At 39.2% G+C, this 22794-nt stretch overlaps 1 protein-coding gene across 38 annotated transcripts in view; it reads right to left on the reverse strand.

Moving 5' to 3' along the window:
* EPB41L2 (erythrocyte membrane protein band 4.1 like 2) overlaps window positions 1-22794 on the reverse strand; it is a 225724-nt gene that overhangs the window by 168653 nt on the left and 34277 nt on the right. For 6 of the 38 annotated variants that reach the window (XM_035296718.3, XM_078370101.1, XM_078370100.1 and 3 more), the window contains exon 2: window positions 8764-8939. The exons of 31 other annotated variants lie outside the window; for them this stretch is intronic. The gene's annotated coding sequence lies outside the window, so the exon portion shown is untranslated. Of the gene's footprint in view, window positions 1-8763; window positions 8940-13047; window positions 13178-22794 lie in introns of those variants that run through there. One more of the 38 variants, XM_078370086.1, reaches the window with a different exon arrangement.

Genomic DNA, 22794 nt, shown 5'->3' on the forward strand with positions numbered 1-22794 from the left:
CTTCAGATAGGCCTATGCGTTTTTAAACTCTATTTCTTTGAGGTTCACATCAAATAACCCTAAAATGGCAACAATCCAGCAACATCATAATGGTTTTCAAACTTCTCCCAATCACTTGGGCCAAATTAACTAAACAGCTGTGTTTGGGTGGTCTCTATTTCTCACTTTTTTTTAACACTCAAAGTTATAGTAAGCTGGATTTAACCCTCTGGGTCAAGGATCTTTTAAGTTATCCTAGAAGAAAACAATACTTTATAAATTTTCCCCAGTAGATAAAGTAAAAAACAGCCAGAATGATATAGTGAAAAATGTTCTGGAATGGGTAGAACCAATTCTAAGTTCAACTATGAAAGTAATAGCAATTTAAGGAGTCATTTTATTTCACTTTACTAAATTTCCTCATCAGTAAAATTAAAGGAGGAGGGATTAGTTATGTCTTTTTAAGTGTCAGTTATAAAATTCTACATAAAAAAAAAATCACAGCAAGGTGCAGTGGCTCACGCCTGTAATCCCAACACTTTGGGAGGTCGAGGCAGGCATTTGGGATCACAAGGTCAGGAGTTCAAGACCAGCCTGGCCAACATGGTGAAACACTGCTTCTACTGAAAATACAAAAATTAGCCGGACATAGTGGTGGATGCCTGTAATCCCAGCTACTCAGGAGGCTGAGGTAGGAGAATCACTTCAAACCGGAAGGCAGAGGTTGCAGTGAGCCAAGATAACGCCACTGCACTCCAGCCTGGGCAACAACAGTGAAACTCCATCTCCAAAAAAAAAAAAAAATCACTTGGCATTGCAAAGAGTACACAAAATCACAAAATAACACTGAGTGAAAAATCACAACAAAATCAGAATATGAGCCTCACTTTGTGAAATGCACAAAAATATGTGTTGACTTAAGCATTCATTCCATAAGCCATGAATGTAGGGTACAAAGATACAAACAACAGAATATTAACGGTAAAGGTGGAAATAAGGCCAGCTCTCATTTTATTATTTATGCTGCTCTATTTCCAATTCTAGTTAATAAACATATAAAAAGATCCAATCCCTTGAATCCAAGCTTGACATTTTGAATCAGAGCTCTTCGGATTCTATTTCGAAGAGATACACTGCAAATCAGAAATACACTGCAAATACACTGCAAATCAGAGTTATCTTAGAAATACACTGCAAATCAGTTATCTTAGAAATACACTGCAAATACACTGCAAATCAGAGTTATCTTAGAAATACACTGCAAATACACTGCAAATGAGAGTTATCTTAGAAATGCACTGCAAATCAGAGTTATCTTAGAAACACTGTAAGCCCAGTCTTTGGTTAGAGGGAAAATGGGAGGGGCAAACCCATGACTTTGTTTTGCCACTACTACTTCTCTCATCTAGTCTAAAATCCCTTCCTCCACTCCCACCCCTCCTCACGAAAACCTCTTGGGAGTGACTGAACACAAGTAACCTAAAACTGGAATTTCTGGGACTGTATGGTTTTCAAAAACCATCGGAGTGTCATCTCCCTACTTCTATATGCACGCCCAGAATTGGATTTCATACTTATTTTTACAACAGAATCTCCCAGCAGTACTTAAACATTTTTTTTCCTTTTTTAAAAAAAAGCTTGGGCAGGCTAGATCAGAAAAAAGAGGAAAATAATTTGGCACCTGTGGAGGTGATGTCATTACTAGCCATGGGTCTGAACTGTCCCTGGAATGCAGCTTGCAGCTTGAATCTCTGAGCCCACCCGGCACTGTTTAACATAAAACACACTCATATTTGACTGTGCTCTCCGTCGGAAGCCCTGGACTTACATCTTATCAGCTTTAAACTTTTTATAGAACACAGCAGCAAATATTGTCAAGGATCCCTTGGAAGGCCAAACTTGAGCAGCTCTAAACCTTTATTTAATATATCTGGCAGACTCATTCTGCCTACCTATCTATAGACAGTCCCTGACTCATGATAGGTTGTATTCCAAAAGCCTGATTTTGAGTCATCAGCTTGAAAAAAGAACTATACATACTCCCCAACACCAGATGGAGTGAAGGCTTGATTGAAAAGGGGTGGGCACAGTGGGGGAGTGAGATCAACCGACTCAGAATGACAAAAGTGAACCTGGGGGTGTAAGCTTCAATCCTCAATCTATAAAATGAGGTTAAGGAAATCTAAAACAAAGCAGGTAGAATAACAGTTTCTTGACATAAACACTCAATAAATGTTAGCTACTGTTATTATTTTCTCTCTTTACAGAAACAGTCATTAAAGGGAGTATTCATTCTATAAGCCTACCAAAGGAAGTTCAATTAATCTATTAACACACCTGAAAGTACTTGAAAACCACAACTCCTAACAACACTTCTAAGGAAAGCATGTGATAAGGAGTTCCAATTTGGACACGTGTGCTCTCCAGAGGAAGACATGTACCCTCCATTCATGCCAGCAGTAGTGCAACGCAGAATCCTTACCCACCCACCCCCCCACTCCTACAGGAAGGAGCCCACCCAGAAAGCGGGTCCCTGAAAAGGAGATGGGACGTGAACTCAGACTAAGAGTTAAGGGCTACAGAAATCTAAGCCTCTGCGCAAATTGCCCAACTCCACACTATGCAACTCCCTGGTCACCTTTCTCTTCCTTTTAGGAGCCACCGAATGTAGCCCTCCTGCTTCCCCCTGCCAATATCTGTCCAGGCCAATCCTATACAAAGAGAAACTAGATTCTTTACCTTTCAAATTCAGTCTATAAAGTAACACAAAGCTTTGCAACTTTCTATCAAGATTTTACTAATCATAGCAATAAAGAGATGGATAAGAAACGCCCAAATATGTTTGTCCATTTTTACTTATATTCCAAAGGCAAAGTCAAAAATCACACTCAGATGTTAATGCTAATACAGATATATTTAAAGCAGTCAAGACAACAGAAAAAGGAAGAAGCTGCAACTGCTATCTTGCAATTCCCAAGACGCTGCTTACTTGATCTTTTCCAGTTTTTTTTACCTTCACAACCCTCTACAAATTACTTTTCAATTATCTACTGCTGGTGATGTGTTTTGTAGGCAACCACATAACTACGTTCCAGAAAGCTCTCTCCTATGACCCAAAGCATATCAAAAGTCCCCTCTTCTCACTGCGTAGCTTTTACAGACTCAGATGTTAGAAATGCTCTAGACCCTGACATCTGTCTAATCTATTTCCCCCAGTCTGACAATGAAGCTGAAGATAGCTGTGTGGAGCCAGAGTTCAACCAATCTCTCTGGGTCATGCTTTTCCCCATCACCCTACAAGGTTTAAAGTGAGTGGAAAGGTGGGTGTTGGGGGGAGCCAGAACCTCAAGCCAAGCCTTCACATATATAATGTATCCCAAATTAAAACAGTTTTTAGTCTTCACCCATACTCCTGCTCCTTTCTCTAAGGTACAGGGCAGAGGACTATAGGAGTGTGTGTGCGTTCCTACTTAAAAGGCAAATCTCAGTGATCCTGTTCTTACCATCTTACTTACCCATTCCCAAGGTCATACCCCAAAGCACTGGCTTTCAAATTTTTCTAACTGTGACCCAGAGGGAAATATTTACATCCCAACGCAGTTCACAAACACATAGTAAATACACCCAATTTTAAGGGAAACAACAGTTTTAAATGACAATATGATCACTCCGATCAACACTGAAGGCTAAGCTTGGGGGGTTCCTGCTAAATCCAGCCCCAACCCTTATTCTCAGAAAGCCTCTCCCTGACAGCAGACTGCCTCAGAAGAAGAAAAGGAGTACCTCTTTCCTCCCTTTCCCTTTTCTTTCCTTTCCCAAAGAGGAATCCCTATTTGTATTCGTGTGTGTGTGTGTGTGTGTGTGTGTGTGTGTGATGGAGTCTCGCTCTGTGACCCACGCTGAAGTACACTGGCTTGATCTCGGCTCACTGCAACCTCTGCCTCCCTTCCAGGTTCAAGCAATTCCCATGCCTCATCCTCCCCAGTAGCTGGGATTACAGGAACCCACCACCACAGCCAGCTAATTTTTGTATTTTTTCATAGAGACAAGGTTTCACCATGTTGGCCAGGCTGGTCTCAAACTCCTGACTTCAAGTGATATGCCCGCCTTGGCCTCCCAAAGTGCTGAGATTACAGGCATGAGCCACCGCACCCAACTAACTCCTTTTTAAATTCACTTAAGACCAGGTACGGTGGCTCACACATGTAATCCCAGCACTTGGAGAGGCCCAGGCAAGCGGATCATTTGAGGTCAGGAGTTCAAGACCACTAGACAACATAAGGAAACCCTGTGTCTACTAAAAATACAAAAAAAATTTTAGCAGGGGCTAGTGGCACGTGCCTGTATATCCAGCTACTCAGGAGGCTGAGGCAGAAAAATCGCTTGAACCCAGGAGGCAGAGGTTGCAGTAAGCTGATATCATGCCACTGAATTCCAGACGGGTGACAGAGTGAGACTCTGTCTAAAACAAAAAAAGATTCATTAAAAGTTCCATATGAGTTAGATGAAGCCCTGACTCTCATGTTTATTCTACTTCATTTTTTTTAAAATGCTTGTCGTGACTCTCTAATATCGGGCTTTGAAAAATCCTGCCCTAGACCTATTACTCTGCAACTATCTCAATTTCATGCACCCCAGCCTCTGAGTATCTATCTTCCCAGCTCAATCCCTCTTGAACCCTAATTCCAGCAATTCTATAACCATGAAGAGCCTGTGCCCGTACCACCTTCCCATTACCCCAGTCTTCGCTCCCCTCCTGAAGCAGCTTGGATCCCATGGGCCTCCATCACATCTTAACTCCTTTGCCCCTCCCTACCACATTGCAGCACATTCACCTTCTTTATGGTTACATTAAATTCTGGCCTTACTTCAGATACGCACCTAAGCAGCCAAATGAAAATAGTCACAATAACTTTTCTCAATTTAAATTCACAGCCACAAACTTTAAGCAGACTGATATGGTTTGGCTCTGTGTCCCAACTCAGATCTCGCCTTGAATTGTAATAATCCCCATGTGTCCACAGCAGGACCCGGTGGACAGTTTCCCCATAATGTTGTTGTGATAGTGAGTTCTCATGAGATATGATGGTTTTGTAAGGGGCTTCCCCCTTCACTCGACACTCATTCTCTCTCCTGCTGCCCTGTGAAGAGGTGGCTTCCACCATAATTTTGTTTCCTGAGGCCTCCCCAGGCAAGTGGAACTGTGAGTCAATTAAACTTCTTTCCTTTAAAAATTACCCAGCCTCAGGTATTCATAGCAGCATGAAAACAGAGTAATACAGTAAATTGGTGCTGCAAGTGAGGTGCTGCTGTAAAGATACCTGAAATGTGGAAGCAACTTTGGAAATGAGTAACAGGCAGAGGTTGGAACATTTGGAGGGCTCAGAAGTTGACAGGAAAATGTGGGAAAGTCTGGAACCTCCTAGATACTTGCTGAATGGCTCAGACCAAAATGCTGACAGTGACATGGACAATGAAGTCCAATCCAAGGTGGTTTCAGATGGAGACAAGGAACATGTTGGGAACTGAAGTAAAAGTCACTCTTGCTATGCTTTAGCAAAGAGACTGGTAACATTTTGCCCCTGCCCTACACATCTGTGAAACTTCAAACTTAAGAGAGATTATTTAGGGTATCTGGTGGAGAAACTTCCAGGCAGCAAAGTATTCACAACATGACCAGGATTATTCTGAAAGCATTCCGTTTTATGTATTCACTAAGAGATGGTTTAAAATTGGAATTTATGTTTAAAAGGAAAGCAGAGCATAAAAGTTTGGAAAATTTGCAGCCTGACAATGCAATAAAAAAGAAAAACTGATTTTCTGGGGTGAAATTCAAGCTGGCTATGGAAATTTGCAAGAGCAACAAGGAGCCAAATGTTAGTCACCAAGACAATGGGTAAAACATCTCTAGGGCATATCAGAGACCTTTACAGCAGCCACTTCCCATCACAGGCCCAGAGGCCTAGGAGACAAAAACGGTTTTGTGGGCTGGGCCCAGGAATCCTCCTGCTCTGTGCAGCCTCTGTACATGTGCCCTGCATCCCAGCTGCTTCAGCTCCAACTGTGGTGGCTAAAAAGGGCCAAGGTAAAGTTCAGGCCATTGCTTCAGAGGTGCAAGCCCCAAGCCTTGGTGGCTTCCACAGGGTGATGAGCCTATAGGTACACAGAAGTTAACAAGTTGAGGTTTGGGAACTTCCACCTAGATTTTGGAGGAAACACCTGGATGTCCAGGCAAAGTCTGCTGCAGGAGTGGAGCCCTCATGGAGAACCTTTGCTAGGGCAGTGCAGAAGGGAAATACAGAGGTGAAACCCTACACAGAGTCCCCACTGGGGCAATGCCTAGTAGAACTGTGAGAAGACAGCCACCATCCTCCAGACCCCAGAACGGTAGATTCACTGACAGCTTGCACCATGTGCCTGAAAAAGCCACAGACACTCAATGCAAGCCTGTGAATGCAGCTGGGAGTGGGGCTCTATCCTGCAAAGCCACAAAAGTGGAGCTGCCCAAGGCAATAGGAGCCCGCCTCTTGCATCAGCATGACCTAGATGTAAGACATGGAGTCAAAGGAGACTGTTTTGGAACTTTAAGGTTTAATCACTGCCCTATTAGATTTCAGTCTTGTGTGGGGCCTGTAGCCCCTTTGTTTTGGTCAATTTCTCCCATTTGGAATGATAAATACCCAATGCCTGTACCCTCATTATATCTAGGAAGTAACTAACTTGCTTTTGATTTTACAGGCTCATAGGCCAAAGGGACTTGGCTTGTCTCAGATGAGACTTTAGACTTGGACTTTTTAAAATAATGCTGGAATGAGTTAAAACTTTGGGGGACTGTTGGAAGGACATGATTGTGTTTTGAAATGTGAGGACATGAGATTTGGGAGGGACCAGAGTAGAATTATATGATTTGGTTCTGTGTTCCCACTCAAATCTCACCTTGAATTGTAATAATTTCCATGTGTGAAGGGTGGGGCCAGGTGGAGATAAGTGGATCATGGGGCAGCTCCCCTATGCTGTTCCTGGGATAGTGAGTTCTCACGAAATCTGATGGTTTTATAAGGGCTTCTCCCTTCAGTTGACACTCACTCTCTCTCCTACTGCCCTGTGAACAGCTGCCTTCCACCATGATTGTAAGCTTCCTGAGGCCTCCCCAGCCATGTGGAACTGTGAGTCAATTAAACCTCTTTTCCTTATAAATTACCCAGTCTCAGGTATTTGTTCATAGCAGCATGGGAACAGATTAATACACAGACCCTTAGCAATCCCCAGAAATCCTATGAGAATTCCCTACTCAACCCACACTCTCATGCTCCTAGAAACTTATTTCACACCTGTACATAAAGCAAAATAATTATAGACTCAAAAAAATATAAAACTGGTAACTCGATGTTCCCATGTTCTCAGCCACAATCCGACTACTGCTATCCTCCAATAGGAAAAATCTAACATTCTGTTTAACAAACTCTGTGACCACCTTCCAAAAAAAAAAAAACATTTTAAATGTTTTATTCTAGTCATTTAGAAGAAAAGGAAAATCAGCCTCAGTAGTGTTAATAAGTTTAAGGCCATATAACCATTAAAGAATACAAGAAAATTTACTTTCAAGAAGTGCTTTTGTTTTCTCCCTTTTTCAGAAAATGTTTGGTAGTATTCTCTCTTAATTCTCTTACCAAAGTAGTCCATATGCAACTATGTCCTGCCTCCCTAATCACTGATGGGCATAACAGTTTATTGTCCAAATATAATTTGTTCAACCATGCAAGATCTGTGCAATCAGGCATGTTCAATTTACCAAGGACAAGTCCAGTGACATGGCCACAAGTGATAAGCACCAACACTCTGTTAGTAGGCCTTTTGCTGAAAGAAACAGTTTTTCCCACAATTATCTCCAGATTAAATTCAAGTGTCTAATAAATGCTTTCATATAATTCAACAAAAACAAAACATGCACATTACAGAGTTACTATTTATTCTAACCCAAGTCACTAATGGTAACACTAATGCACATAACCGTATAAACCCCAGAGTAAAATGGAGCTATGTTTCTTTAAATTCAAGGGCCAGTAGAAATGAAGGCTAAGGAAGCACGTCTGCCCAAAGAGACAGTAAGAAGCACAGCCCAGAATTCCAGGTGCTACAAGAGTGTTGTCATTGTAGGACAATCATTGCAGGACATCAAGGGCCATTTTTATTGCTTTGAAACCCTTTTCTTCCTGACAGAAAGAAAAAAATTAATTAATTTTTTTTCAGAGATGCAGTGTCACTCTGTAACCCAGGCTGGAGTACAGTGGCACCATCTTGACCCACTGCAACCTCCACCTCCCGGGTTCAAGCAATTCTCATGTCTCAGCCTCCCATGTACCTGAGATTATGGGTACACCCCACCATGCCCAGCTAATTTTTATATTTTTAGTAGAGACAGAGTTTTGCCATGTTGGCCAGGCTGGTCTCAAACTCCTGACCTCAAGTGATCTGGCTGCCTTGGCCTCCCAAAGTGCTGGAATCACAGGTGTGAGCCACTGTACCTGGCTAGAATTAAATCATTAACCTTTTAAAAGCACTTAGACTTGAGTGTTTAAATCCATATACCAGCAAAGAGGCAAATCTTTCTTCAGCTTGGAGGAACCTCAGGTGAAAAACATAAACACCTCTTGGACCGGTAGATACAGCCAAGACCACAGGCTAGCCAGCCAGCCTTGTAGCCTCACTCATCCAGACCTCCAGCATCATCAAAAAGGAACGTGCACAGCACCAAGATGATCAAGCTAAGGTAACAGTTCCTACCTTCACTTACTCAGGTGCCCTCCTCAAGATCCTGACTTCGTCATCCTACCAACCATTTTCCCTTATTCAGTGTTAAGACTGCTAAGACCTTTGCTTCTCCTTCTCCTCCATCATCCATTCGCTCGAAAATTAGGAACTGGCTATTATGTAATCAGCACGTGCCAGGACATCATAGCCTAGTGAGGAACACAGGGAGTAAGCGCATAATTACAATCCATTCTGAGAAATGTCTACATAAAGCCATATGCAAAACAACATAAGAATAGAGGATGAAGTAGGGTAAAACTGAGAGCCATTCTAAAGGATGGAGGGAAGAAAGAAAGTACAGACTCCCAAGCACCTGCAAAGGCATCAAGCATAAAAGACCACTACAAGTTGCTCTTTTCAACTTTTCGAATTTAGTCAAAATCACAAAGGGTAGGTCCAAGAACTTCCAAAGTAATAAAATAAATCAGAGAATTTCTCAACTAACAAGGTGGATATTTTTTAGATACTAACCAAGAAGTTTCTTCTTTTCAAGATCTTCTGAAAATTCCATTTAACCCTTTCGGCTTTCCATTTACAAATCAATTCTTAACTCTACAGACATGCACTTCAAACTTATGTCTTAGTCACACCTGCATTCTCTGGTACTCAACATAATTCTGGGAGACAAACTAGGACCTCATCCAAGCCAAAACTGCCTTAACTGAAATTTTTCCTTGGTGGATATCCCCTTTCATTCTTCTCCCTTTCATTCTCTACCCACCCCAAGTCAAGGTAGTTCAGGTAACACTCTTAACAGGCAGTCAGCTATCATGGCTAACAGAATGGCAGATAGCAGTCAAAGTGTGACCTCCCTAAGCAGAGGTGAAGACAGGAAGCAAGTTAAAGACAATCCAGTGTAGCGTTACTGAGTGAGAAAACAGATGGATATCCTCTTCCTCCACCTCTAGAAGAGAAAAAATTTCCAGGCCAAGCACTGTGGCTCAAGCCTATAATCCAGCACTTTGGGAGACCAAGGCAGGTGGATCACTTGAAGTCAGGAGTTTGAGACCATCCTGGCCAACAGGGTGAAACCCTGTCTCTATTAAAAATATAAAAATTAGCTGGGCATGGTGGCATATACCGGTAGTCCCAGCTACTCGGGAGGCTGAGGCATAAGAATCACTTGAACCCAGGAAGCAGAGGTTGCAGTAAACTGAGACTGCACCACTGCACTCCGGACTGGGCAACAGAGGGAGACTCTGGCTGGGGGCAAGGGAGCTTCCCTAGTTACTACTGAGTTGTTTTGTCATGAAAAAAAATCTCACAAAGTCAGAGTTTCTAATGGATTTGGCCTAGGCCCTGTGTTAGCTAAGTCAGGGTTTCTCAGCGTCCGTGATACCAACATTTTATTGTGAGGAGCTGTCCCTGTGAACTGCAGGATGTTTAGCAGCACGGCTGACTGCCACACACTAGACACCACTAGTACACCCTCAAGTCATGGAAATAAAAAACATCTCCTAAAACAAATATCACCTGGGCTGGGAATCACTATGCTAGATGATGCACATCAGGCTACTTATTAACTACAGTGAAGAAGTGAAGAAGAAACTGATGGTTGATGAACAGGACAAAATATTGAGATAAGAAAAAGATCATGCCTTATTGGGCTACTCTCTGTGTTTTAATGAAAAGGCAATAGATATCCCCAATAGAAGAGGAAAAAAAATCTAAATTAATTCCAACAAAGTAAAGCAAAGTCTGCAGTATTTAAATAAAAACATGATTGTGTGTATGTGATGCTAATTGCTAATGAGACCACAAAATTACATTAAATGATTAAGTATATAGGTGCTCAGTTATGGCGGAAGTGCAACAAAGAATTTAGTGAAAACATTAAAACTAAGTCAAACCAACTCTATCTTCACTACACATATTCAAGAATCCTCTTTGACTTTATTCTACAAAATGAATATTTGTAATAGTAACTATTTTGTATTAATAATTAGCAACACATAGATAGGACTACAAATCCTGTTTCCAACCATCCTCTAACATGACACCCTCTCTAAGCTATTTCCCTTATCCAGAGAAGTAAAAGGTATAAGCAATGGAAGAACATGAGCACGGTGCCTGGCACACTGTGAGTACTAATAAATAGCAACTACCAGTAGTCACACTTATTTTGTAAACATGCTTTTACTACAAAATGGAAGACATTGCCCAAGTGGAATCATGAAAATACACTTCTAATGAGTTAACTAAAGAAAAAAAAAACATATAGAAGACCCAATCCTGTAAAATCCATGCCTAAGATGCCAAAATTTACCTCACTCTTAAGGCAGGAGGAAAAACGCGGATTATCAAATAAGCACAAGGCTATAATAAAAGCAAAATATAAATGCTACTTTTTTTTAAGTATCACATTATTTCCCACTTGCACTAAACTCCAAATATATTTCTCCCCAGACTTTTATCCAAATAAGCTCAAATACCAGTTTCAAGGGTTTCAGATTAAAAATTTACTTTATAAAAGAAATTTTCTATGAAGCCTAAAAATCAAGTAGAAAAAGAGTATTTTCTCACACCTATCCAGAGCCAGTTTAGAGTTGCTGTTTTTGCCTCACAGAAGTTGTTTTCTAGCCACAAGCTACTACAAATTGTTCAGACCTTTTTGGCAGCAACACAGGAAACTGCCCTTTTCACCCGTTCTCCCACAAAAATGTAGTCAATTTCTAGGCAAGCCAGTATCTCAAGGCTACTTTGCTTTATAGAGCCAAATGCAAACAACTTTTCATTTAGTATTAAGAAAAAGCCCCAAATATTTTGCATTTTTGTAAAGAAAACTGAAAGCAAGTCACCAAAGACATATGGGCAAAGTTATTTATTAAATCAGCTCATAAAGTATGCCAAACCAACATTTGAACTTTATCGGGTATTCAGAATCACAGCTGTTTCTGTTTTATCCAAATTGTCAAGGATGCAATGGGCAACATGTGAAGCTATTTCCTGATGCTTAATTGTGTTTTGGTGTCCCACTATTCTCAACTTGCCATGTTTCAAATAGTTAAAATAGGTGTGATTAAAAAAAAAAAAAAAAAAAAAAAAAAACCTCTGGCAGCCCACTCACTCATCATATCTTTCATTTGAATCTGAGGTTTTTCTACAATATTATGGAACACATAAAGGCATTTGAGCAAGTCACGGAAAGAAGCTGAAGTTCTTCTCAGCTTTCTTATTCAAGTATACAAAAAGCAACCCACGTTTTAAAGGGGAGGTGATAGTAGGAGGTGGTAAATTATGCAACAGTTATAATGTATTTAATTTCTAAAAATGAAGCCAATGCTGCCTTTTAAATGCAAAATTAAAGACAAGACGACCCTTTGAAAACCGGAATTCCTTTGTATCTCATTTGGCTTAAAATTTCACAGACCGGTCATTTATTTCAAACACAAAGAAGTCCAAATGGTAAAAAGGCATCTGTAATCACTCACAAAATGAAGCTGGATACTACCCTGTCCTGGGAGCATTGAATGCCAAACTTCAATCTGTGATCCAAGCTCCACAATTCACAGATTGGGGGAAAAAAAATCAGCACAATATCTTCCAAGGGACGTTTTCTGTCTCCAAAAATCACTTGCAACTGCAAACAAGTTCCAATAATGACGCAAAGGCAACCTCCCCAAAAGGGTACAATTTCAGAAACTATCCAAAAACCACACACACAAAAATGATAAACGAAGGAACCTCGATTCAATTACACAAGACCCATTACACTCTGATTCAAGAGAAGATAAAATCAAAAGAATATTTTTCAGTCAAAGCCCAACATAAACACTAATGTAAAATACACTCAAATTCAGAACTTATTTTCAAAGGCACACCTTTAAATTATTCCAGCAAAATAAATCCTATAGATTACACAGGAAAGAAATCTGGAAAGCAACCAAGGAATTCAAAATAGAAATTCAGAGGAAAATGCTTGGATGTCTGGTAGATAAAGAGACCTGTTTGCCTATATCTAGGTACAAAAGGCACAGTGTTATTTTAGGTAATTTTTCAAATTTATACAGATAAACCGCACAGTGGAGCAGGAACCAATTGTCAACATGCTTTCATTCACTGCTTGCCTAGTGAACTGGAAGCTAATAACAAATGCTAGTAAACCAGACTATCTTTCATCTAAACAAAACAGTATATCAAAGAGATTTCACATTATTGTTTATCAGCTTATCAGCATCATCAAAGTACATCTGTAATTGATACTACTTATGCGAAAGTACGGAAAGAGGAAGAAGAAATAGTCGGTTAGAAACTCACTCTGGAGGGTCTGAAGTTCTGTGTGCTGTTCATCACTATCATAAAATAGCCTGTAAGACAATCACCAAAAAGCAAGAACACAGATTTCTTGACTTAACAGTCCACATCTTTACAAGAATAACTTTCGAATAAGTAAACAACAGAACAACTGGGCCAAGGTTATCCAGAGGTCTGGCATAAGAAGATAAAGCACTCAAGTTCATGGTTTAAACATGGGTTTCCTGGCCCACTGTAAAAAAAAACTTCAGCCTGGGAAAGATTTACTTCAAATCAAACTAAATGGGCAATTAAGGAATCTCTTTACTACTGATACATTTTTTAATTCACCCTATTAGAAAACTCATCTTAAAACAAAACTGGACTCTTCTAAACAACAAAAGAGATGAAAAATACAGAACTGGTCACTGATTTCTGTTCGTTCTCATCCTACCTCCATCTACATTCAACTAATATTTATTGTACAGTACTATATTAAAAAGCACACAGCTAGTACTGAAGAGGGATAAAGAGTGAGCAAGACAGAGAGATGTACTTACTACCAAATAGGCTATGTCTGCACCTGCAATTTACACACAGTTAAGTTCAGTCTGTTTTGTTTGCTGCTGCTTTTTTTTTTTTTTTTTAAGAACATCAGGCCCTGTGTAGTGGCTCAGGCCTATAATCCCAGCACTTCTGGAGGCCGAGGCAGGCAGATCACGAGGTCAGGAGATCAAGGCCATGCTGACTAACGTGGTAAAACCCCGTCTCTTCGAAAAATACAAAAAAATACAAAAAAGCCAGGCTTAGTGGCACACACCTGCAGTCCCAGCTACTCGGGAGGCTGAAGCAGGAGAATCGCTTGAACCCAGGAGGTGGTGGTTGCAGTGAGCCAAGACTGTACCACCGCACTCCAGCCTGGGTGACAGAGCAAAACTCCATCCCCAAAAAGAAAAGATGAATGCCTCTGTGGCTTACTTTTTTTATGGCAAAAGTGCTGAAGGTCCTTCATGTGTCTAAATAAAAAACTGGATATTTGGTTTCAATAAGGCCATCACTTTCTTGAAGATAGGTTCCAGCTATGAATCATCTACATTTGTGTGCTGGACAGGGTGAAAAGGGCAGTGTTCTGTGTAGCTGCCAATGGGCTGAACAATTCCCAGTAGCTTGTGGCTACAGAACATCTTCTCTGAGAAGAGAACTGTAACTTCCAAGCTGGCTTGGGATAATCGTGTGAAACAATGTGATTTTTTTTTTCCATTCAGTTATTTTGTTACATCTTTTCCAGCAAAATTCTCCTATGGAATTTTAAAATAATCATGTTTTTAAATGATCTTTCCAGTAAAAATGCTTAACAGCTTAACCGAAAACCAATTTCAGCACACACCAGAAAAAGAGCATTAAATTATTTCTAGTATTCTCCATCCAGAATTAACACAGTATTCATTTTGTTCAGGTATTCACTACTGGGACGCTCTTCTTGAAGTCATCCTGCAAATATTTATTAAGCACTTAATAAGGAAACACACACACACACACACACACACACACACACTCCACCAGGCTGGTCACTGTGGAGAATACCAAAATGAATGAGAAAAACTCAAAGCCCTTAAGAAACCAACATAGTAACAGAAACAAGGGGGTCAGAGAATCTGTGTTTTTCATAAACTCCATGGATGATTCCTGTGCATACTAAGGTGATGGTGTTTGCCTGTAATCCCAGCTACTTGGGAGGCTAAGGCACAAGAATCTCTTGATCCGGGGAGGCAGAGATTGCAGTGAGCTGAGATCGTACCACTGTACTCCAGCCTGGGTGACAAGGGAGACTCCATCTCAAAAAAGAAAAACAACTACCACCACCACCAAAACAAAAACACTACTATATTCACGAACACATACACAAAAACACTTTGCAATAAATTAGTAAGCCATTATTTACTTGAAAAAACCACCATTGGGTCTCTTAAATTATAAAGTCACTATAGTTATCTTTAAAATACCACTTGTTCTAAACACTTATTTGTACATGATTTTTTCAGCAGTAAATCTGCTGAATAAATAAAGTATACCCAGACATTAAATTGTGTGTTGGAAAACTGCTATGAAACTATTATAAAAAGAACTAAACTAGGAATCAGAAAAGGTAAGTTCAAGTCCAACTACCATCACTTAATTTGAGTTAGAATAAAAATCCTACCTGTCCTATTAGCTCATAGAGTTATTAGAATACTTAAATAAAAATATACATGAATATGTTTTGCAAAGTGCTTTAAATTTTAACATTATACCACTGGACTAGGAGCAGCTCAGTAGTTTCAATATCACCAGCAGGTAAGACCTTGAAAGGTATAAAACAGCCTAACATTGGCTGAATTTTAAAAATCAATTTTGAGGCTTCTAGAAAATTCATTTATGAGTAGAAGTTATTTATCAGAGTTTGCACACATCTCTCAATGGCTGGTAACAGTACTTCACATGGTTTCATTATTGCTTTCATATTTTATATAAATTATCACCATATTCATAGTCCTTTGTAACATATATGTTAATATGTAGCTCTATGTAGTTCATATGCAGCTTGCTTCTTTTAACTTCTATATAGTACTTCATTATAAAATTACTTTATTTTTCCTAATTGAAGGATAGGTTACTTCCAACGTTTTGCTATTATCAATGTGTCAATAAACATACTTTCTGAGTTTCCCTTCACCTATAGGGACAGAAATCTCAAGAGTACATAACTAGTGCAATTGCTAGCTACTATGATATGGTCAGTTTTACACTGCCGAACTGTTCTCCAAGATGGTTATGCCAACTTACACTCTCACCAACCATGAATCTTCCCCAACACTGGTATTTTTATACTCATATGCTGACCGTTATGAAAAAGTCTCTATTTTAATCTTCATTTGCCTAACTACCAGTAATCCTCAGGGTTACTGGCCATTTGGGTTTCCAGTTCTCTAAACTGTATACAATTACTCTCTATTTTTCTACTAGGTTACCTGCCTTTTTCTTGTTAATTTATAACAGTTGTTCATATAATCTAGACTTAATCCTTGTAGCATACAGGCTATTTTCAACAGAATTGCCACTTGGCCAAGACTACCTAAAGGCCTAGCTAGAATAGACCCGAGTCATTTTTCTCATATGGCTACAAGTACAGGAGTAGGCAAGACATGACTGTTGTACCCAGTCAAGGATGTCATCGAGAAACGAGCCTTCTTTTTGCCCTCCCGCTCTGCTGTCTTTAACACGAGCCTCATTTTCACTTCTGCAAGATGGCGGCTGCAGCTTTAAATAACATGTCCACTTCAAGGGTGGGGGAAGAAAGACCAGACCCCATATTCAGGGATAAAACTTTCCCAGAAATCCTAAGTTCATATCTCATTGACCACCACACTGAGACCTCTAAAGGACATCAGATGAGACAGCTATTTCTAAATGGGCACAAAATCAGGATTGTGTTAGTAAAGAAAGTGGTATAGGCAAGGTAGGCAGCTAGCAATGTCTCAAACATCCCTTACAAACAGATGACACCAATGTGAACCTGTTACTTGCAATGTGGTAATTTTCTTGTATGGAGGCCTATTTTAATAGAATCAAATTTCTGAATCTTTTTCTTTATCATTTGTGTTTTCTGTGTCTCCTCCATGCATCAACAATGCTTATATTTTCTGCTAAATATTTTATAGACTGGCTTCCTACCTTTAAGTCTAAGTGCAATGCATCCATAAATACATCTACAATGCATTTTTGTACACGGTATGATATAGGGAATGAATTTTTTTTCTTATATAGACCAATCAATAGATGTTTATCCCCATTTATTTAACAGTTTACCTTTCCCTGCTGATTAAAACACTGCTCCTACAGTGTAACAGGCTTCCTTACATTGGTTTCTGTTACATTTCTAGACTTTGTATCTGTTTAAATCAGGTTTACTCGTATAATTATCTATGCTTGCCACAATAGTTTCAATAGCCTTGATATGCTGATATGCAGTAGGACAACATCTTCCCAACTTGTTCTTCAAAATTATTTTGACTATTCTTCAACACATGCTCATTTGTATATGAACTTTAGGATCAGCTGGCCCATAAAAACCCTACTTGGATTATGAGTGAATTTTCACTAAAATCACCTATTTATTTGGGGAAAACAGTGAACTTTACAATATCAAGCATTCCCATTTGTGGACAGTGAACATCTCTCCATTTATTTAGCCCTTCTTTCATATCCTTCAAAGTTTCATAATTTAGCCATATAGATTTTACATATCTTGTGAAATCTGTTCCTAGGAAACAGAGTTTTGCATTTTTAGAAACTGGAAATATGATCTTCATCTTCTTTACATAAATTTTCTAGTTGGTTATCCCTGGACTCACTTGAGTTTTGCACACAGTATATTATTATATAAACTGCAAAGAATAATTTTGATTCCTCCTTTCCAGTATTTATGCTCATTTCTTTTCTTGTCTTATTGTACTGACAAATTTAAAGAATGATATAAATGACTAAAAGCAGTAATTTTGTATCTTGACCTTAAGAATTTTGTGCTATTATCATATTGCTAAGTATAATGTTGGATTTTATTTTCAAAGACATTATTTAGCATGACAGAGAATTATAATGCTTTCCTAATTTAGTTAGCATTTTCATGAATGAATATTGGAATTTCATAAAATGCTTTAGCAAAACAAGTTTATGTTTTCCTTTTACTTAACAATCAATTCTTTAAAGGAGTAGGAAATTGTATATTATTTCTTCATTCCTAAAATGAATTCTACTTATAGTTAATATACTATGTATGATAGATTTTTTTCTGTTTTACTGGGGTATTATATATATTTATAGATGACATTTACCTGCAATTTTCCTGTTTTCCAATTTTACTGTTCTTGTCAGCATTGTTATCAGGATTATGTTAGCTTAAAAATTCAAGAATGCGGGCTGGGAGCAGTGGCTCACGCCTGTAATCCCAGCACTTTTGGGAGGACAAGGCAGGCAGATCACAAGGTCAAGAGATCAAGACCATCCTGGCCAACATGGTGAAAACCCATCTCTACTAAAAATACAAAAATTAGCTGCGTGTGGTGGCATGCGCTTGTAGTCCCAGCTACTCGGGAGGCTGAGGCAAGAGAATTACTTGAACCCAGGAGGCAGAGGTTGCAGTGAGCCAAGGTTGCACCACTGCACTCTAGCCTGGGCAACAGAGCGAGACTCCGTCTCAAAAAAAAAAATGTCAAGAATGCTTGCATATGTTTCTATTTTCTGGAACAGTATGAGAGTTTCTTCCCCAAGGTAGTACGAAAACACTTTACCATAGTCTAGGTCCAACAACCACTATTTTTCAGTCTAACAACCATGGAAACATGGCTATTAATTTCCAAGGTTTTCTATTTTTCTGAAGGAAAACATATTTCTATTTTGTTGGTATTTTCACAAGTATTAACATAGATGTATATATTTATAATGTCTTCTAATCTGAGATGGTAAATATTTTTCTCTTCCCTTTTTTTCTTAGCTAAAATGTTAAAGGGTTATGCTTTATTGGGTGACTTGCCTTCTCCCACCCTGCCCAAGAATTTTTTTTTTTTTTTGCTTTTTCTCGTACAGTTTTTGTTCATGTCATTAACTCCCTCTCGTACTTGCAAAAAAATTATTAATGGTTTTTTCTATTGTTTTAAATATATGTCTGAGCTCATTTACATTTTTTTTTCATTTACTATGTCTGTGATTTAAGGCTAAAAGTCAGATACGAGTTTCTGCAGCCTCTCTCAAGTTTTGCTCTGTAGTGTTCTCACAAATCATCTGCAATTCTACCTTTTATATTCTGCTTGACCCAAAGTGATTCCCTCTATCAACTGCTTCCACACATTTCAAGATATTCCCATCACTGGAGTATTCACAGTTGAATGAAATGACAGCGAAAAGAGTGATGGATTGATTTTTCATGCTAAATATCTAAAGTTTATTTGGTGAGAGATGCCAGTCAACAATTTTAGATCATTCTTTAGATGGGATCAACCAGGCCATTACTGATGATTTCCATCAAAGTTGATCAGTTTACTAAGGAGGCTTCCCATGAGTCTCCAGCTCTTCAGCACTCACTGTGCCAGTAACGTTCTTGGTGCCAGTAACGGTCTTGGATCCTTTTTTTGTTGTTGTTATTAAGAGACAGTCTTGTTCTGTCACTCAGGATGGAATGCAGTTGCATAACTATAGCTCACGAAAGCCTTGAACTCCTGGGCTCAAGCAATCCTCCTGCTTCAGTCTCCCATGTAGCTGGAACTACAGTCACGTGTCACCCCACAGGGCTAATTTTTTTTTTTTTTTTTAAGTTTTTTTGTAAAGACAGGGTCTTGTTTTATTTCCCAAGCTGGTCTCAAACTCCCAGCCTCAAGTGATCCTTCTGCCTTGGCCTCCCACAGCACTGGGATTGCAGGCATGAGCCACCACACCAGGCTCGGAACAATTCTTAAGTTCACTCAGACCTCTCCCTTATTATTCCATGGGAGTTTAAAGAGTGTTGTGATCTTTGCACATTAGGAGCTCACTCAGAAGAATATCATTTCAACAAACATCATTTCAAGACTGCAGGACTTCCTAGGTTACAACACCTACTAGTGACTCTATTAGCAGGTATAGCAAACAAGAATTAATGGAAAACATTAAAAACCCCACATAAACTTTAAAAACTGCATTCCACTACACTCTGAGCAAAATGCTGACCGAAACCTCTGAACTGATACAAAACAAAAAAATGAATCAGGGAAGTAAGCAAGCTATACACCCCAAATATGACAACTGTTTCCAAAGAAAAAACCCTCAGGAAAAGAGAAATCTTATTTTTTCAAATGTCAATAAACAAAAAATTAGCCAGGCATGGTGGCACCTGTAATCCCAGCTACTCAGGAGGCTGAGGCGGGAAAATTGCTTGAACCTGGAAGGCGGAGGCTGCAGTGAGCCAAGATTGTTCCATTGTACTCCAGCCTGGGTGACAAGAGTGAGACTCTGTCTCAAAAAAAAAAGAGAAGGTAATAATAAGAGCATCAGTTAACACTTCCTATGCACCATTCTGTTGCATATACTAATTTAATCCTCACCAAACCCTATGGAGTAAATACTATTCATACTCCCATTTTATAGATGAAACTAAGGCACATAGTTGGTAAGAACAAACCCAGACAGTGACGCTCCAGTAGTGCTCATAATTGCCACACTATATGCCAACAGTCCCCAACCCTTTTGGTACCAGGGACAGATTTCGTGGAAGACAATTTTTCCATGGAACAGGAATGGAGATGGTTTTGGGATGATTCAAGTACATTACATTTATTGTGTACTTTATTTCTATTATTATTGCATTGTAATATATAATGAAATAATTATACAACTCACCATAACGTAGAATCAGCGAGAGCCCTAAGCTTGTTTTCCTGCAACTAGACAGTCCCATCAAGGGAGTGATGGGAGACAATGACAGATCATCAGGCATTAGATTTTCATAAGGAGTTGGTACAACCTAGATGCCTCACATGTGCAGTTCACAATAGGGTTCATGATCCTATGAGACTCTAATGCCACTGCTCATCTGTCAAGAGGCAGAGCTCAGGAGGTAATGCCTACCTGCCGCTTACCTCCTGCTGTGCAGTCTGTGCCCTGGAGGTTGGGAACCCTTGCTATATACCATGTGACATTGCATTCCTTCTACTACAAGTTACCTATAGGAGCTATTGCTTATATACAGATAATGCTCTACCAGCTTTATGTTCAGATCTTAACAAAGTTTCTCATTAAAGAGAACAATCTCTCAATTGCTTTATTTTGAGTAATAAATTACTAACAGGCTTGAGTTCAAATCCTGGTTCCATATTTATCTGCTGGGCAAGTGATTTAATCTCCTTGCCTCAGTTTCCCCATCTGCAAAAGGAAAATAACTGATAGACCTGTGTCAAAATTGAGCGTGGTGTTCAAATGAATCAAAGCACTGTGGTTATGTTACCATGCCTGATAAGTAATTTGTGGTCACTGCTATTAGAAAACAGTGTCGTCGTCATCATCATCATCATCATCATCATCATCCATTGCTCCTAGGTAATGATTTCCTTTCCAACTGTAAATAATGCCATTGTATGTAAGCTTTTTAAAAATCTTTTTTAAAATGGAATTCTGTAACACTAACCTCTTAAAGATATCATGGATATTAAGTAATCAAACATATTTCTGGATAAAATTCTTGTGACATCATCATACCGGATTCAACTCTAGATGATTTCCAGGAGGGCAGGAATTTTTCTTTGTTTTGTAAACCATCCTATTTCCATTACCTACAGTATTGCTTGGCACCAATATACGTTTGTTGAAAAAAATTAGTAAAAAGTATTAAATCTCAAATAATACAAAAGAAAATGAATATGTCCTAGAAAACTACATTAGATAAGTTTTACATAATTTTACATAGTTTCATAAAATAATGCAAAAAGCATTCCTTCCATATATTAATAAATGATATATTGCTATTTTTACATGTGTATGTGTCTATTATTTAATAAATCCAACATTTAAAGGTTTCATTATTTTATCTGCTACCCTAAAAGTTTAAAAAGACTTCTTAGGATGTTAACAATCTGATTTATTTCCTATTATTTCTTTTTTTCCCCAACCCTGCCCCCCTTTCCTATTATTTCTTATTCGCTTTCCTGCATTGTCCTTCATCTCCCTCCAAAATTAATTCTATCTAATATTTAGTAAGCCAGAGATTTCAGTAATAAAAATATAGGCCAGGCACAGTGGCTTAGCTTATGCCTATAATCCCAGCACTTTGGGAGACTGAGGCAGGCAGATTACGAGGTCAGGAGTTCGAGAGCAGTCTAACCAACATGATGAAACCCTGTCTTTACTAAAAATACAAAAATTAGCTGGGTGTGGTGCCACGTACATGTAATCCCAGCGACTCAGGAGGCTGAGGCAGGAGCATCACTCAAACCCAGGAGGCAGAAGCTGTAGTGACTGAGTACCAAGATCGTGCCACTGCACTCCAGCCTGGGCAACAGAGCAAGACTTCACACACACAAACACAAAATATATATATATCTATATTATATATTTTTAAATATATATTTTATATATATAGTACTGAACTCTTTTTCCCATATCAAATAAATAAATCTTTATTTAAAAAAAAATTGGAGAAAACTGTCATTTTCTGAGTGGCAGTGAGCCATTCTTATTTCACTCATTCAGGACCTGTGCGTTGGATACTCCCCCTATGACTCAGGCATTAAGCTTAACTCTGGAGGAAAAAGGAGGAAAGTGGACATAGCCCTGCAGTCACTGTGAAAGATGGACATGGAAACACGTGATTTTACAGAGCTCTAGGTCTATGACAGAGGCAGAATCACAGAGGAAGGAGAAGCCAAATGCTGTAAGGGTGAGGGCAGGCCAAAAACTTAGCAGAATGAACCTTTTTTTTTTTTAACTGAACTCTGAAGATCAGTAGAAGTTTGACAAGTGAGGAGAAAACAGGCAGAGGGAGGAACAAATGTACAAAAGTCCAAGCACAATGAAACAATATGGCATCCTGAAGAAGAAAATGAGTCATTTGACGTCACTTGTGTGTTGGGTTTACGGTTGAGATTGTTAAGCTGCTGGGAAAGCTGCTCATTATAAAGTCTTGTGTCCAGGCCAAGAAAGAGGTGTGGCACTGCTAAGCCTTCCAGCTGCAGGAGGTTCCCAAAACGAAGCATCTCTGTTATAGAATGG

This window comes from Callithrix jacchus, chromosome 4 (assembly GCF_049354715.1).
Source record: "Callithrix jacchus isolate 240 chromosome 4, calJac240_pri, whole genome shotgun sequence".
NCBI classification, from domain to species: Eukaryota; Metazoa; Chordata; class Mammalia; order Primates; family Cebidae; genus Callithrix; species Callithrix jacchus.